Source organism: Callithrix jacchus, chromosome 1 (genome assembly GCF_049354715.1).
Source record: "Callithrix jacchus isolate 240 chromosome 1, calJac240_pri, whole genome shotgun sequence".
NCBI classification, from domain to species: domain Eukaryota; kingdom Metazoa; phylum Chordata; class Mammalia; order Primates; family Cebidae; genus Callithrix; species Callithrix jacchus.
This window is the reverse complement of record NC_133502.1, coordinates 122538144-122557583: the sequence shown is the minus strand read 5'-3', so window position 1 is coordinate 122557583 and position 19440 is coordinate 122538144. Positions and strand designations below refer to the sequence as shown.

Sequence of the window (19440 nt, the reverse complement as noted above, 5' to 3'; positions counted from 1 at the left end):
TACTATATTATTAGATTCAAATGTCCAGTTTTCCACAACAGCAACAAAAAATAACAAAGCATACAAAGAAACAGGGAAGTATGGCTCATTCAAAAGAAAATAATAAATCAATAGAAACTATCCCTAAAGAAGATCTGATGGCAGGTCTCTGAGACAAAGACATTACAATAATTGTCTTATAGATGCTCAAAGAACTAAAGAAAGATATGAAGAAAGTCAAGAAAACAATATCCGAACAAAATGGAAATATCAATAAAGAGATAGCCTAGAAAGAAACAAACAACAACAAAAAAGAAATTCTGGAGCTGAAAATAAAAATAACAGAAATGAAAATTTCACTACAGTGATTCAAAGGCAAATTGAGTAGGTAAAACAAAACAAAACAAAAAACATCAACAAGAAAAGACCACAGAAATTACTGAGGCTGACAAATACAAAGAAAACAGATTGAAGAAAAGTGAACAGAGTCTAAGGGACCTGTGGGATAACAACAAGCAGAGCAACATATGCATTGTGGAGTTCTAGAATGAAAAGAGAGAAAGAAAGGAGGAGACAGACTATCTAAAGAAACAATGAAAACATCCCAAATTTGATGAAATACATAAACATCCAGAAAGGTCAATGAACTTCAAGTAGGATGAACTTAAAGTGACCTGCACTAAGACAGATAAATAAACTGTCAGAAAACAAAGACAAAAAGAAAATCTCAAAAGCAGAAAGAGAAAGGCAACTAGTCACATACAAAGGATCCTTAATAAGATCATAAACAGATTTCTCCTCAGCAACTAGAGGCCAGAAGGCAGTAAGCCAATATACTAAAAAAGAAAAGAAACTGTCTTAAAACAGAAAAAACTGTTAACCAAAACCCCTATATCTGACAAAACTGTCCATTGAAATTGAAGGGAATATTAAGATATTCTCAGGTAAACAAAAGTTCAATGAGATCATTACCACTAGACCTTCCCTGATTGAAATGCTCAAGGAAGTCCTGCATGGTGAAATGAAAAGACACTAGCATAAAGTTGTATAAAGACATAAAAATCTCAATAAAGATAAATCCATGAGCAATTATCAAACATACCATTATTATAACAACAGCTTGTAACTGCAATTTGGTTTTCTACATGATTTAAGAGATTAATATATTAATAAAAACAATAATTAGTCTAAAAGTTAGTCTTATTGTAACTTTGATATGTAACTACACAATTTTTTCAACATAATTTAAGAGACTAATGCATTTAAAAGAATTATTAATTCATATTATTGGGCATACAACGTATAAAGATGTAATTTTGTGACATCAGCAACTGAAAGGAGTGCAGACGGAGCTATGAAAGGAGCAGAGTTGTACATTATGAAGTTAAGCTGGTATAAATTCAAATTAGAATAACTTAAGCATGTTAAATGTAATAATAACCACAAAGAAAATATCTCCAGAATAAATGCAAAAGAAAATGAGAAATAAATTTAAACATTTACCTACAGAAAAATAAACACAAAAGAAATTAGTAATGCAGGAAATGAGGCACAAAAAGGCCATAGGCATATAAAAAACAAAAAACAAAATGACAGGTAAGTTCTTTCTTATCAGTAATTATTTTAAATGTAATTTAAATGTAAATAGTTTAAACTTTCCAACAAAGACAGAGATTGGTAGACTAGATTAAAAATATAATTCAACTATATGTTATCTACGAGAGACTCACTTTAAATCCAAAGACACATATAGACTGAAAGTGAAAGGATGGGAAAGATATTCCATGTAAACAGTAACCAAAAGAGAGTAGGACAATAATAGTTGGAGACTTTAATATCTCCCTTGTCAATAATAGATAGAACAATAAGACAGAAGAGAAGAAAGAAAACAGAGAATACAACAGATGAACTACATCTAACAAAAATATATAAACACTCTAGGCAACAACAACAGCATATATATTCTTCTCAAGTGCACACAGGACATTTTCCAAGAAAGACCATATGTTAGGTCACAAGTTGTCTCAATAAATTTTAAAAGACATATATTATACAAAGTATCTCCTCTGATTACAACAGAAAGTACTTAAACATCAATAACAGAAGTAAAACTGGAAAGTTTGCAAAATCGTGGAATTTAAACAACACCCTCTTAAACAACCAATGGCCCAAAGAAGAAATTGTAAGGAAAATTAGAAAATACTTACACTGTCACACCTGTAATCCCAGCACTTTGGGAGGCCAAGGCGGGTGGATCACGAGGTTGAGAGATCAAGACCATCCTGGTCAACATGGTGAAACCCCGTCTCTACTAAAAATACAAAAAATTAGCTGGGCATGGTGGTGCATGCCTGTAATCCCAGCTACTCAGGAGGCTGAGGCAGGAGAATTGCCTGAACCCAGGAGGCGGAGGTTGTGGTGAGCTGAAATCGTGCCATTGCACCCCAGCCTGGGTAACAAGAGAGAAACTCTGTCTAAAAAAAAAAGAAGAAAATACTTAGACTGCTGGACAAGGAAAATGTGGCACATATACACCATGGAATACTATGCAGCCATAAAAAATGATGAGTACATGTCCTTTGCAGAGACATGTATGAAGCTGGAAACTATTATTCTCAGCAAAATTACACAAAAACAGAAAAACAAACACTGCATGTTCTCACTCATAAGTGGGAGTTGAATGATGAGAACACATGGACACAGGGAGGGGAAGATCACATACTGGGGCCTGCCCAGGGGTGGAGGTTGGGGGAGGGATAGCATCAGGAGAAATACCTAATGTAGATGACAGGATGATGGATGCAGTAAACCACCATGGCACATGTATAACTATGTAACAAACCTACACATTCTGCACGTGTACCCCAGAACTTAAAGTATAAGAACAAAATATAAATTAAAAAAAATACTTAGAAATGAATGAAAATGAAAATACAACATATCAAAACTTATGAGATACAGTGCTAAGGGAGAAATGTATAGCTATAAAAGCTTACATTAAGAAACAAGAAAGATCTCAAATCAACAACCTAACTTTACCACTTAAGAAACTAGATGAGAAGAAAACTAAACTGAAAGCTAGCAGAAGGAAGGCAGACAAAATTAGAGCGGAGATAAACAAAACAAAAGACTTAAAAAAAAAAGTTAACAAAAATAGAGAAAATCAATGAAACCAAGTTGGTTCTTTGAAAAGATTGACAAACCTTTAGCTAGATAGAAAAAAAAGAAACTCAAATTATTAATATCAAAAGAGAAAGTGGGGACATTAGTACCAGTTCCACAGGGTTGGGGGCAATTTAAGAGAGTACTATGAACAATTGTACTGACAAATTAAACACCCTCAATGAAACAGGCAACTTCCTAGAAACATAAAACCTGCCAGGACTAACTAACAAATTAGGAAAAAAAAAAAAGGAAAACACCTATAACTAGTAAAGAGATTGACTCAATAATCAAAAAGCTTTCAACAAGAAAAGCCTAGGACCAAATGGCTTCACTGATTCATGCTACCAAACATTTAAAGAAGATTTAACATTAGCCCTCCTCAAACTCTTTCAAAAAATTGAAGAGAAGGGAACACTTCCAAATAAATTTTATGAGGCCAGCATTATTACCCTATTACTAAAGCCAAACAAAGACATCACAAGAAAAGAAAACTATAGGTCAATATTCCTGATGAATATAGATTCAAAAATCCTCAACAAAATACAATCAACTGAATTCAACAGCACAATAAAATGGCCAAACACCATAACTAAGTGGATTTACCCCTGGGATGCAAGGAGAGTTCAACATACAAAAACCAGTTTATGTGATACACCACGTTAACAGAATGAAGGCGAAAAATCACATGATATCACAATAGATGCATAAAAGCATTTGATTAAATTTAATACTGTTTCCTGATTTAAAACTCTCATCAAAATAGAAATAGAAGGAAATTATCTTAACACAATGAAGGCCATATATATGAGAGGCCCAGAGCAAATATCATACTCAATGGTCAAAGAATGAAATCTTTCTCTTTAAGATCAGGAACACGGCAAACCTGCCTCCTTTCACCACTTGTATTCAGCATAGTACTGAAAGTTCTAGCAAGAGAAAGTATACAAGAAAAAGAAAAGGCTCTCAAGTTGAAAAGGAAGAAGGGAAATTATCTCTCTTTGCAGATGATATGATCTTACATGTAGAAAACCCTAAAGGTTCCATACAAAATACTATAAAAACTAATAAATGAATTCAGCAAACTAGGAGGCCACAAAATCAACACACAAAAATCAGTTACATTTCTATACCCTAACAATAAATGATGTAAAAAGAAAATTACAAAAACAGTTCCACTTAAATAACATCAAAAAGAATAAAATACCTAGGCATTAACTTAACCAACGAGGTGAAAGATTTGTACAACAGATACTACAAAACATTACTAAAAGACAATAAAAACATGAGAAAATGGAAACACCTCCCATGTTAATGGATTAGAAGACTTAATATTGTTAAGATGTCAATACCACTGAAGGCAATGTGCAGAGTCAATGCAATCCCTATCAAAATCTCAATGAAATTCTTTGCAGAAATAGCAAAATCCATCCTAAAACTCATCCTTAGTCTCTGAAATACCCAAAACAAAATTGAAAAAATAACAAGGCTGGAGGACTCACATGTCCTAATTTCAAAACTTACTACTATGCTACAATATTCAAAACAGTATGTACTGGCATAAAGACAGATATCAAGACCAATAGACTAGAATAGAGAGCTCAGAAGTAAATCATCAGATAATGGTCAAATGAGTTTTGACAAGGATGTCAACACCATTTAATGAGGGAAAAACAGTCTTTTCAACAAACAGTGCTAGGAGAACTGAATGTCCACATGCAAAAGAATAAAGCTGAACAAATTCACTGAAGAAAGAATGAAGAATGCTATGTACAGACATTAAATCAAAATGGATCAAGGACCTAATGCAAGACCACAAATTATAAAACTTTTAGAAGAAAACACAGGGTGAAAGTTTTACAACCCTGGATTTGGCAAAGATTTTTAGAATTTGACACTATAGGCCCAGGCAACAAAAGAAAAAATTAGACAAATCAAACTTAATGATAATTTTTAAATTGTGTGCATCAAAGGACCCTATGAACAGAGTAAAAAGGCAGCCCACAGAATGGGAGAAAATATTTGCAAATCATTTATCTGTTAAAAGACTGATATCCAGAATATATAGAAAACTCCTAAAACTCAATAACAACAAAATGCCTAATTTTAAAATGGGCAAAGGACTAGAATCAAAATTCTCCAAAAGATACAAAATAAGCATATAAAAACATGCTCAACAACATTAATCCTTAGGGAAATGCAAATCAAACCTACAATGAGATAATACTTCACACCCATTAGAATGCCTACTATCAAAAAAACAGATAATCACAAGTGTTAGCAGGGAGGTGGAGAAATTAGGATCTTTGTTCTGTTGCTGGAAATGTAAAATCGTACAACACTGTAGAAAACAGTATGGTAGCTCCTTAAGAAATTAAAAATAGAATCACCAAATGATCCAACAATTCCACTTTTGAGTCTATCCTTGAAAGAATTGAAAGTAGAATTATGAAGAGACCTATCTGTATACCCACATCCCAATGTTGTGAATAGCAACATTATTCACAATTGCTAAAACAAGGAAGCAATCCAAGTCCATCAGTGGATAAGTGAATAAGCACAACATAATATATACATACAATTGAATATTATTCAGCCTTACAAAAGAAGGAAATGTTGACATATGCTACTACACTACAACATGTATGAACCTTGAGGACATTATGCTAAATGAAATAAGCCAGTCACAAAAAGACAGATACTATAAACAAATTCTGGAGGAGGACTCAAGATGGCGCTGTGAGAACAACTCAGGATTGGAGCTCTCATTGAATCCACAAACGGTGAGTCGGAGCTGCATTTCCAAACTGATCTTTGTTGCCCACAGAATGGGGAAACTCCCAAGTATAAAAAAGACACGGGACGCCAGGCAGTAGGTCTGCCTGGCAAAGCCGGCAGCCAGGGCGGGGGCGGCCGGCCCTACCCAGCAATCCCCACAGGGCGCGCTTGTCCGAGTGCCCTGTTGAACCGGCAACCTGAGACTTGAGAGGGCTGGACTTGAGACTGAACGAGACTTGGATAGTAGGCCAGCCCAGGGGATTGCAGGGACAGATCGTTTGGGACACCCAGTGGGATGAACAAAACCGCGATTTCAAACTATCCCAAGCAGACGGTCCAAGATGCTCTGTGGGGGAGGGGCGTCCACCACTACCGAGGCAACCCGCCCCAACTGAGATACATGCCCACTGCTGATGCAGCCAGCCGTTGCCGAGGCAACCCGTCCCTACTGAGATACACGCCCACTGCTGACACAGCCTGCCGCTGCTGAGGCAACACGCTACAACGAAGAGACTCTGCCGCAGGGCGTGGCGAAGACCACAGCAGAGCCTGCAGGAACAGGGCGAATCACACAACAGCAGGGCAGAGCCTCGGCAGGCAAACAGTGGCTAGTCTGCCTTCTAGCTGGGCAGGACACCTCATCGGACATCAGAAAAATAAAGCCCGAATCCCCCAACACAGAGCATTTGAGAAAAAAAGGGTTTTTTTAATGAGCTCTGTTGCAGCAGAATCAAACATAGCAGCCTAACAGCCCTGAATGAACAACAGAGCTCACAGCTCAGCAATTGAGCTCCAAAAAAGTACAGACTGTCTCCTCAAGCAGCTCCCTGACCCCTCTATATCCAAAAGACTGACATTTGGCAGGCATCATCCTGGGACAAACATAGCAGAAAAACAAACTGGTAGCATCTCTCACTGTGCCACAGCTGCTAGAGGTGCACCCCAGACAAGCAGGGCCTGGAGTGGACCTCAGCAGTCGTACAGCGAAGAGGCTAGGCTGGTAGAAGGAAAACCAAGTAACAGAAATACTTCATCATCAACAATCTGGGTGTCCACTCAGAGACCCAATCGAAAAGTCAGCAACTACACAGACAACAAGCGGATAAATCCACCAAGATGGGAAGAAACCAGCGAAAAAAGGAGGAAAACACCCGAAACCAGAACACCGTGCCTCCTAGAAAGGACCAAAACTCCTCACCAGCAAGGGAGCAAAGCTGGACGGAGAATGACTGTGACGAAATGACGGAATTAGACTTCAGAAGGTGGATAATGAGAAACTTTTGTGAGCTAAAAGATCATGTATTAAATCAATGCAAAGAAACTAAGGAACTTAAAAAAAGATATGAGGAAATGATAACAAGAATGGATAATTTAGAGAGGAATATGAATGAATTAAAGGAGCTGAAAAACAGAATACGAGAACTTCGCGAAGCATGAACAAGTTTCAATAGCCGAATTGACCAAGCAGAAGAAAGAATATCTGAAGTCGAAGACCAACTCAATGAAATTAAACGAGAAACCAAGATTAGAGAAAAAAGCGCAAAAAGGAATGAACAAAGTCTCCAAGAAATGTGGGACTATGTGAAAAGACCTAATCTACATTTGATAGGTGTACCAGAAGGGGACGAAGAGAATGAATCCAAGCTGGAAAATACTCTTCAGGACATCATCCAGAAAAACTTCCCCCACCTAGCAAGACAGGCCAACACTCAAATGCAGGAAATACAGAGAACACCACAAAGATATTCTGCAAGAAGAGCAACCCCAAGGCACATAATCGTCAGATTCAACAAGGTTGAAATAAAGGAGAAAATACTAAGGGCAGCCAGAGAGAAAGGTCGAGTTACCCACAAAGGGAAGCCCATCAGACTCACAGCAGATCTCTCGGCAGAAACACTACAAGCCAGAAGAGAGTGGGGGCCAATATTCAACATTCTTAAAGAAAAGAACTTTCAACCCAGAATTTCATATCCAGCCAAACTGAGCTTCAGAAGTGAAGGAAAAATAAAATCCTTTGCGAACAAGCAAGTACTCAGAGATTTTGTCACCACCAGGCCAGCTTTACAAGAGCTCCTAAAAGAGGCACTACACATAGAAAGGAACAACCAGTACCAGCCATTCCAAAATCACACTAAAAGGTAAAGAGCATCAACATAATGAAGATTCTACAACAACTAACAGGCAAAACAGCCACATAGCATCAAAATGGCAGTATCAAATTCACACATAACAATATTAACCCTAAAAGTAAATGGACTAAATGCACCAATCAAAAGACACAGACTGGCAAATTGGATAAAAATCCAAAACTCTTCAGTGTGCTGTATCCAGGAAACACATCTCACATGCAAGGATACACAAAGGCTCAAAATAAAGGGATGGAGGAAGATTTACCAAGCAAATGGAGAGCAAAAAAAAGCAGGAGTTGCAATTCTCATCTCTGATAAAATAGACTTTAAAACAATAAAGATCAAAAGAGACAAAGAAGGCCATTACATACTGGTAAAAGGATCGATAAAACAAGAAGAGGTAATGATCCTAAATATATATGGACCCAATGCAGGAGCACCCAGATACATAAGGCAAGTTCTTAATGACTTACAAAGAGACTTAGACTCCCACACAATAATAGTGGGAGACTTTAACACTCCACTGTCAATATTAGACAGATCAACCAGACAGAAAATCAACAAGGATATCCAGGGCTTGAACTCAGACCTGGAGCAAGCAAACCTGATAGACATTTACAGAACTCTCCACCCCAAATCCACAGAATATACATTCTTCTCAGCACCACATCACACCTACTCAAAAATGGACCACATAATTGGAAGTAAAGCACTGCTCAACAAATGCAAAACAACTGAAATCATAACAAACAGCCTCTCAGACCATAGTGCAATCAAGTTAGAACTCAGAATACAGAAACCAACCCAGAACCGCACAGCTTCATGGAAACTGAACAACTGGCTCTTGAATGTTGACTGGGTAAACAATGAAATGAAGTCAGAAATAAAGAAGTTCTTCGAAACCAATGAGAACGAAGACACGACATGCCAGAACCTCTGGGACACATTTAAAGCAGTCTCTAGAGGAAAGTATATAGCAATAAGTGCCCATATGAGGAGAATGGAGAGATCCAAAATTGACACCCTATCGTCAAAATTGAAAGAGCTAGAGGAGCAAGATCAAAAAAACTCAAAACCCAGCAGAAGACAAGAAATAACTAAGATCAGAGCTGAACTGAAGGAGATTGAGATACGAAAAACCCTTCAAAAAATCAATAAATCCAAGAGCTGGTTTTTTAAAAGATCAACAAAATAGACAGACCACTAGTCAGATTGATTAAAAAGAAAAGAGAGAACAACCAAATAGATGCAATAAAAAATGATAAAGGGGAAATCACCACAGATTCCACAGAAATTCAAACCATCATCAGAGAATATTACAAACAACTCTATGCACATAAACTAGTAAACATGGAAGAAATGGATAAATTCCTGGACTCCTGTGTCCTCCCAAGCCTAAACCAGGAGGAAGCTGAAACTATGAATAGACCAATAACAAGGTCTGAAGTCGAGGCAGCAATTAAGAGCCTACCACACAAAAAAAGCCCAGGTCCAGACGGGTTCACAGCCGAATTCTACCAGACACACAAAGAGGAGCTGGTACCATTCCTTCTAAAACTATTTCAAACAATCCAAAAGGAGGGAATACTTCCCAAATCATTTTACGAGACCAACATCATTCTGATACCAAAACCTGGCAGAGACCCAACAAGAAAAGAAAACTTCAAGCCAATATCCATGATGAACATAGATGCAAAAATCTTCAATAAAATATTGGCAAGCTGAATGCAACAGCAAATCAAAAAACTTATTCATCATGATCAAGTAGGATTCATCCCGGGGATGCAAGGCTGGTTCAACATACGCAAGTCTATAAACGTAATTCACCACATAAACAGAACCAAAAACAAAAACCACATGATTATCTCAATTGATGCAGAGAAGGCATTTGACAAAATTCAACAGCCCTTTATGCTAAAAACCCTCAATAAACTCGGTATCGATGGAACGTATCTCAAAGTAATAATAGCTATTTATGACAAACCAACAGCCAATATCATACTGAATGGGCAAAAACTGGAAGCATTCCCTTTGAAATCTGGCACTAGACAAGGATGCCCTCTTTCACCACTCCTATTCAATATAATTCTGGAAGTTCTAGCCAGAGAAATCAGGCAAGAAAAAGAAATAAAGGGTATTCAAATAGGAAAGGTGGAAGCCAAATTGTCTCTATTTGCAGACCACATGATAGTATACCTAGAAGACCCCATCGCCTCAGCCCAAAAACTCCTGAAACTGATAAGCAACTTCAGCAAAGTCTCAGGATATAAAATCAATGTGCAAAAATCACTAGCATTCGTCTACACCAATAACAGACTTAAAGAAAGCCAAATCAAGAATGAACTGCCATTCACAATTGCTACAAAAAGAATAAAATACCTTGGAATACAACTCACAAGGAACGTAAGAGACCTCTTCAAGGAGAACTACAAACCACTGCTCAACGAAATCAGAGAGGACACAAACAGATGGAGAAACATTCCATGTTCATGGTTAGGAAGAATTAATATTGTGAAAATGGCTATACTGCCCAAAGTAATTTACAGAATCAACGCTATCCCCATCAAGCTACCATTGACTTTCTTCACAGAACTGGAAAAAACCACCATGAACTTCATATGGAACCAAAAGAGAGCCCACATAGCCAAGTCAATTCTAAGCAAAAAGAACACAGTGGGGGGCATCACACTACCGGATTTCAAACTATACTACAAGGCTACAGTAATCAAAACAGCATGGTACTGGTACCAAAACAGAGATATAGACCAATGGAACAAAACAGAGGCACCGGAGGCAACACAACATATCTACAACTATACAATCTTTGATAAACCTGACAAAAACAAGCAAGGGGGAAAGGATCCCCTGTTTAACAAATGGTGTTGGGAAAACTGGCTAGCCATGTACAGAAAGCAGAAACTGGACCCCTTCCCGACACCTTACACTAAAATTAACTCCAGATGGATTAAAGACTTAAACAGAAGACCTGCCACCATGAAAACCCTAGAAGGAAATCTAGCCAAAACTATCCAGGACATAGGAGTAGGCAAGGACTTTATGAACAAAACACCAAAAGCATTGGCAACAAAAGCCAAAATAGACAAATGGGACCTAATGAAACTCCACAGCTTCTGCGTGGCAAAAGAAACAGTAACTAGAGTGGATTGGCAACCAACAGAATGGGAAAAAATTTTTGCAGTTTACCCATCTGACAAAGGGCTGATATCCAGAATTTACAAAGAACTCAAATGGATGCACAGGAAAAAAACAAACAAGCCCATTCAAAAGTGGGCAAAGGATATGAACAGACAAAAGAAGACATATATGAGGCCAACAATCATATGAAAAAATTCTCATCGTCACTGGTCATCAGAGAGATGCAAATCAAAACCACATTGAGATACCATCTCATGCCAGTTAGAATGGCAATCATTAAAAAATCTGGAGACAACAGATGCTGGAGAGGATGTGGAGAAAAAGGAACACTTTTACACTGTTGGTGGGAGTGTAAATTAGTTCAACCATTGTGGAAGACAGTGTGGTGATTCCTCAAGGCCTTAGAAATACAAATTCCATTTGACCCAGCAATCCCATTACTGGGTATATATCCAAAAGACTATAAATCGTTCTACTATAAGGACACATGTACACGAATGTTCATTGCAGCACTGTTTACGATAGCAAAGACCTGGAATCAACCAAAATGCCCACTGATAATAGACTGGATTGGGAAAATGTGGCACATATACACCATGGAATATTATGCAGCAATCAGAAATGATGAGTTTGTGTCGTTTGTAGGGACATGGATGAATCTGGAGAACGTCATCCTCAGCAAACTGACACAAGAACAGAAAATGAAACACCGCATATTCTCACTCATAGGTGGGTGATGAAAAATGAGAACACATGGACACAGAAAGGGGAGTACTAAACACTGGGGTCTATTGGGGGGAAAAGGGGAGAGCCAGTGGGAGGGGGAGGTGGAGAGGGATAGCCTGGGGAGAAATGCCAAATGTGGGTGAAGGGGAGAAGGAAAGAAAAGCACACTGCCATGTGTGTTCCTACGCAACTGTCTTACATGCTCTGCTCGTGTACCCCAAAACCTAAAATCCAATAAAAAAAAAAAAACAAAAAAAACAAATTCTACTGATATGAAATACTTAGAGAGTCAAAACCATAGAGAAAAAATAGAATGGTGATTGCCAGGAGCCAGGGAGATGGTAATAGAGAAAAAATAGAATGGTGATTGCCAGGAGCCAGGGAGATGGTAAAATGGAAAATTACTGTTTAATGGGTATACAAGTAGGGTGTTTTTAAAGTGCATTAAGTGATATCATAACAAACTTGTATCCATAAATTCCATAAACACCCACAAATTTTTAATGTCTATGAATGTTAAGCTCTCAGAATATCTATGATATATGTGCGACTATAATTTTCTAATAAATATATGCATAAAGGGTTTATAACAATGTTGACACACATCACTTGTTCTTCCATTATCCAAATTCATGTTATAGGTATTTGTTGTCTTTATAAAAACCCAACATATTTTGACTTCTTAGAATCAGTTTCTAAATAGATGTAATTTTATTATAACCGATTTTAATTGACACAATAAAACTGAGGTGGATTAAAATGCTAATTGCACAACCTAAACAACAAAACCCTGTAATTCAGAAAAAAAAAGTTCTTCTATATAAAAGCACTATCTCCCCCCTCATCAATAAGTCAAGCATTTAACAACATGTCTTGAAATCTAACTAAGTAACATTTATTTAGGCAGAGATACAAAAATGCCCATCAAAAGACATTCTGATTCAAAGCTGTAAGAATTCTAATTCAACTACAATGCTCTGCCTAAAACAAGAAAGTTACTTTAAGGCCTTAGTACTTCCTTCCTATTTTGAAAACAAGTAAAAATTATGTCTATACTCAATTGATTATAACAAAGGAAATGGCATTAACAGTAATAAAGGGTATTCAATTAGGAAAGGAGGAAGTCAAATTGTCTCTATTTGCAGACAACATGACTGTAGATTTAGAAGACTCTATCATCTCAGCCCAACATCTCCTGAAACTGATAAGCAACTTCAGCAAAGTCTCAGGATACAAAATCAATGTGCAGAAATCACAAGCATTCCTATACACCAATAACAGAGTAAAAGAGAGCCAAATCATGAGCGAACTCCCATTCATAATTGCTACAAAGAGAATAAAATACCTAGGAATACAATTAACAAAGGATGCAAAGGACCTCTTCAAGGAGAAGTACAAACCACTGCTCAAGGAAATAAGAGACAACACAAACAGATGGAGAAACATTCCATGCTCATGGTTAGGAAGAAACAATATCGTGAAAATGGCCATACTGTCCAAAGTAATTTATAGATTCAACACTATCCTCATCAAGCTACCTATGACCCTCTTAACAGAACCAGAAAAAAACCACCTTAAACTTCATATGAAACCAAAAGAGACCCTGCATAGCCAAGACAATCCTAAGCAAAAAGAACAAAGCTGGAGGCATCATGCTACCTGACTTCAAACTATACTACAAGGCTACAGTAATCAAACAGCATGGTGCTGGAACCAAAACAGAGATATAGACCAATGGAACAGAACGGAGGCCTCAGAGGCAACGCCACATGTCTACAACCATCTGATCTCTGACAAACCTGACCAAACACAAGTAATGGGGAAAAGATTCCCTATTTAATAAAGGTGTTGGGAAAACTGGCTAGCAATGTGCAGAAAGCAGAAAACTGGACCCCTTCCTGACACCTTATACCTTACACTAAAATTAACTCCAGATGTATTAGACTTAAATATAAGACCTAAAACCATAAAAACCTTAGAAGAGGGCCAGGCATGGTGGCTCACGCCTGTAATCCCAGCACTTTGGGAGGCCGAGGCAGGTGGATCAGGAGGACAAGAGATTGAGACCATGCTGGTCAACATGGTGAAACCCCGTCTCTACTAAAAATACAAAAAAAATTAGCTGGGTATAGTGGCGCGTGCCTGTAATCCCAGCTACTCAGGAGGCTGAGGCAGGAGAATTGCCTGAACCCAGGAGGTGGAGGTTGGGGTGAGCCGAGATCACCACTGCACTCCAGCCTGAGTAACAAGAGCGAAACTCCATCACAAAAAAAAAAAAAAAAAAACCTTAGAAGAAAACCTAGGCAAAACCATTCAGGACATAGGCATAGGCAAGGACTTCATGACTAAAACACCAAAAGCATTGGCAACAAAAGCCAAAATAGACAAATGGGACCTAATCAAACTCCAGAGCTTCTGTACAGCAAATGAAACAATCATTAGAGTGAACCAGCAACCAACGGAATGGGAAAAAAATTTTGCAATCTACCCATCTGACAAAGGACTTCTATCCAAAATCTACAAAGAACTAAAACAGATTTACAAGAAACAAACAAACAAGCCCATCCAAAAGTGGGCAAAGGAAATGAACACTTTTCAAAAGAAGACATATACGAGACCAACAAACATAGGAAAAGATGTTCATCATCACTGGTTATTAGAGAAATGCGAATCAAAACCACATTGAGATACTATCTCATGCCAGTTAGAATAGCAATCATTAACAAATCTGGAGACAACAGATGCTGGAGAGGATGTGAAGAAATAGAAACACTTTTACACTGTTGGTGGGAGTGTCAATTAATTCAACCATTGTGGAAGACAGTGTGGCACTTCCTCAAGGACCTAGAAATAGAAATTCCATTTGGCCCAGCAATCCCATTACTGGGTATATACCCAAAGGATTATAAATTGTTCTATTATAAAGATACATGCACAAGTATGTTCATAGCGGCACTGTTTACAATAGCAAAGACCTGAAACCAACCCAAATGCCCATCAATGATAGACTGGACACAGAAAATGTGGCACATATACACCATGGAATACTATGCAGCCATAAAAAAACGATGAGTTCATGTCATCTGTAGTGACATGGATGAACCTGGAAATCATCATTCTCAGCTAACTGACACAAGAACAGAAAATCAAACAACCATGTTCTCACTCACAGGTGGGTGTTGAACAATGAGAACACATGGACACAGGGAAGGGAGTATCACACACTGGGGTCTGTTGGGGGAGGCCAGGAGAGGCACACTGGGGAGATGGGGAGGTTGGGGAGGGATAACATAGGGAGAAATGCCAGATATAGGTGACGGGGGAATGGAGTCAACAAACCACATTGCTATGTATGTACCTATCCAACAATCCTGCATGATCTGCACATGTACCCCAGAACCTAAAGTATAATTTTTTAAAAATGCTAAGAAAACAAAACAAAACAATAATGACAGGAACCTTACAGGCATCCTTTCATTTAAACCCACATGCCTAGCTACTATAAATGGGCTCTTGAGCTGGACTGCCTGTGTTCAAATATTTGCTTCAATACCTAATAAGCAATGCAGTATAATAAGAGTTCATAAAAATAATATATCCCCATAAGGATGTTGTAAGTATTGAATACATTAACACATTTAAGGCTCTGAAAATGTCTCACACATGGACAGTATTGGATTAATGTTAGCTAATCCTTCTTCTTCTCCCTATCCTTTCCTTTTACAGCACTTTAGCAACCCTCTGGCTCAAAAACTATATTATCAACAAGTCCTTTTTGTGTTTCATGTTCATAGATTATGCCTTTACCAGAAAGATACTTCCCATTGGTCACAAGGGGCTTCAATAATTAGGTGTAGATGACTTAGGCCAAAAAGAAAAGCAATGGCCACAGTGGTTTACAAACAGCCAGCAGTCTCAGCTCTTTGGTTTACTTACTAGATGATGCTGAGAAAATCCCCCAACTTTTCTGAATCTTGCAAATATCGTAACTATCACAAAAAAGCTGTAAGGGCATGTACCTGGGTATATTTTAAAATTTGTAAAGAACCTCAGAAAGAAATAAAAACATCAACATTACTGCAAAAGAAAAAACAATTCATAGTTTAGCCTTACTTTTTTTTTGAGACGGAGTCTCTCTCTGTTGCCAGGCTGGAGTGCAGTGGCATGAACTCAGCTCACTGCAACCTCCGCCTCCAGGGTTTTCAAGCAATTCTCCTACCTTGGCCTTCTGAGTAGCTATACCTACAAATGCATGACACCACATCCACACAGCTAATTTTTGTATTTTTTTAGTAGAAACGGGGTTTCACCATGTTGGACAGGATGTCTCTCTCTTGACCTCATGATCCGCCTGCCTCAGCCTCCCAAAGTGCTGGGATTACAGGCTAACCTTGCTTTCTAATAAGCTAGTAGCATCCTGTTTCTGTTCACATAGTTCTCCCTGCCTGGAATTCCTTGTTCAAACCCTATCATTCCTTCAAAATCAGGCTCAAATACGATGTCTTAAAAATATTCCCTAATCATCTCATTTCAAATAAATGTATCTTTTCATACCCCATGGGCATTTATCACCTTATTGCACTATGGGAGTCTGCCCTGACTCACCAACTGATTATAAGTTCCATCAAATCAGCAACTCTTCATTATGCCTTTCTGTATTCAATCCATGTGGAGATACAACTATCTTGCCTGCATAAAAGATGGGAAGAGAAAAAGCTCTAAAAGATTTTAGAACGCTTCAAAAGGGAAGATAATTTATTGATTGATTCAACAAACCTTCATTGGGCACTTAGCAATGAGTCAGTTACAGTGTGGGTGCTGCTAAAGCTATAAGGTTGAATAATACACAATATCTGACTTCCAGACCATAAGCTTTGCAAAATTAAAAATATACTTAGATCTTCATCTGGTTCTAAATATACAAGTATTAATTCATTGCTATTACATGCTTAATTGTTAAATTATTTCATATAAATAACCTGCTCTTGTTAAACATATAATGTTCCCACCATTTGCAGAAATAAAAGCAAGCACAATTTCTTATCATCCTCTGTCTGATGTATCCTGTAGAAATCTCGTAAGTTCTAAATCATAAATAAGTTTTTCTGGCACTGATCTAAATAAAAGAAGTCTTTTGACATTTCCTTATAAATATCTCTGCTCTTCTTACCTGTAAACTGATGAAAATACCAAACTGCCACCATGCCAAACAGGATCACTGAATTAAATATATCAGTGACAATAAAGACAAAGCTGTTCACAATGATGAGAAATACATATGCAGTATAGAACCATTCTGATGTTGCCATGAACTTGATATAAAACACAAAACCTTCAAAGGGAAAAGTAACATCAAATAAAGCTGACAAGACAGCCGGCAGTTTAACTCAGGACCCATCTCCTTAAACAGCTTGGTTTGGGTTCAGCAGTTAAAGCTCAGAGTTCAGGGCTATTCTCAAGTGGGCTGACATTCGTACCACCAGCCTCCTGAATTGCTTTGTTTTGTTTTCCTTTTTTTTTTTTAATTTACCATTCTACATTACTATTAATGTAGTAAGTGCTTGATCATAGTTTAAAATTTCTATAATACCCATATATTTTTCTATATTTCTTCTGGGAAAGCACATAATTCAGTATTTTCTTCTTAAGAATATGGAATGTCAACACATAAGGACTATTTGTTACAGAAATTGCGATTCCTACTAAACTCAAAAACATATTCCAAAGCACTCTCTTTACCTGAACCTAGAACTTAAAAGAATATTTCTTCCATTCTTTGCTTTATTTTTAAGGGCTACAGATTGTCTACTAGTATATACCTCACCATTATTACTTATTTATTGTCCTCCAATAGTATGCTAGGCAATGAATAAGATAAAAACAAAGACACAATTCCTGATCTCAGGTGAACAATTCAAATACAACCACAGACCAGCAATTTCTCTCCTTTCCTTTTTCCTTCCCTTAAGAAAGGGGTGGGGAGACCACAGAAATATGACATTTTCAGTAATAATCTGACATAGCAGACCTCATTAATAAAGAAATTCTGGATCCATAAAGATAGAAGACCAATTAAAGCCATTGCTTTTTGATATCTGAATTTCCAAAGAGGCTTATCAACTTTAACTTCAGTCACATAATTTGGAATTTATAAGAGAATTTTTAGCAAACTATTCCTTATCTACCAGTATTAGGTACTGTGGTGACATCTAGGAATAGAGCAATCTCCTACTCCCATAGCACTTTTAGAATGGGATTATTCAACTAAAAATCAATTGTAATATGATACAATTAATATTATAATTATACAAGAGGATGTTTGGGGAGAGACTTGGGATTTAAAACTTTGGAAAAAAGTCAAGTTGGTGAAAGGTTAAAAATAATATTCCAAGCAAGAAATCAGCATATATATAAAGGCTCATGGAGAAGAGCATGCTATATTTAAAAAGAAAAACAATTCAAATGTGGTTGAACATGTTAGAAAGCAATGAGGTCCATGTGTGTTTTTTAAAAACAATAAAAAATGAATTTAAGTAAAAACAAACTAATTTAATTTTTTAAAAAACAAATTAATAGATTGGTAACCCTAAAAAACATATAATTGGTGACCTTATACTCGTTCTTTGCATTTTATGCTTAAAAATGAATTGTCTTCTTTTATATAATATTGTGTATGTTGTTTCTAAATGACTAGTTAAAAGAGAGGGTTTCAGGCTGCTACTGTCTAGCACTTCTTTCAAATTATATATTGTAGCACGTGATTTTCAATAAATATACAACCAATCTGAATAAAGTTATCACAATTCTCTCTTCTTAACACTGGGTTTGAAACATTAAAAATATCAATTGTTGGTATAAGAATTTTGATCAGATAAATGAAACCTGTGGATCTGTTGAAGACTGTGGTAAGTTTCCCTAATTATCTTTTTTAAGGTTCCTTATTATCATTGAATTTCAAAATCAGTGTTTTTTTTAATGTTTCCTATCTATCCAATAGTACATTATGGGTGCAAATTAAATGTGAATAAGAATAAAAACATGTTGAAACTGTGAAAATGGTTAAAATCATAATGGTATCCAGAAATGTTAAACAAAGTAATAAGTTGACCAAGTAATGAATCACTACCACTGAGCTCCATTAACCAGTACACTAACTTCCTATGCAATCTGGGCTGCCAAATATTCAAGTTCAAAGGTGAAAATCTCTAAATATTTAAATACTCATTTTGTTTGTTATTCTAAAAAAAATAGAAATAGAAACATATGCTATCACTGTTGTTAATGATCTGAGCCTCTGGAATAGCCTGCCGACTGGGTCAGATAACACTTACGTGGCACAAGGCCCTGAGAGGGACACCTTTAAGTGGCATGGAAGGTTGTGACAAATATAATAATAAAGTGAATGAGAGACCCAGCAATCCCATTACTGGGTACATTTCCAAAGGACTATAAATCGTTCTACTATAAGGACACATGCACATGAATGTTCATTGCAGCACTGTTTACAATA

The 19440-nt window shown here is 37.1% G+C and overlaps 1 protein-coding gene across 15 annotated transcripts in view; it reads right to left on the bottom strand.

The window, feature by feature from the left end:
- CCDC171 (coiled-coil domain containing 171) overlaps positions 1 to 19440 on the bottom strand; it is a 499054-nt gene that overhangs the window by 18560 nt on the left and 461054 nt on the right. Inside the window, exon 26 of one of the 15 annotated variants that reach the window (XR_008481645.2) lies at positions 16536 to 16619. The exons of the other annotated variants lie outside the window; for them this stretch is intronic. The gene's annotated coding sequence lies outside the window, so the exon portion shown is untranslated. The remainder of the gene's footprint in view (positions 1 to 16535; positions 16620 to 19440) is intronic. 15 annotated transcript variants of the gene reach the window in all.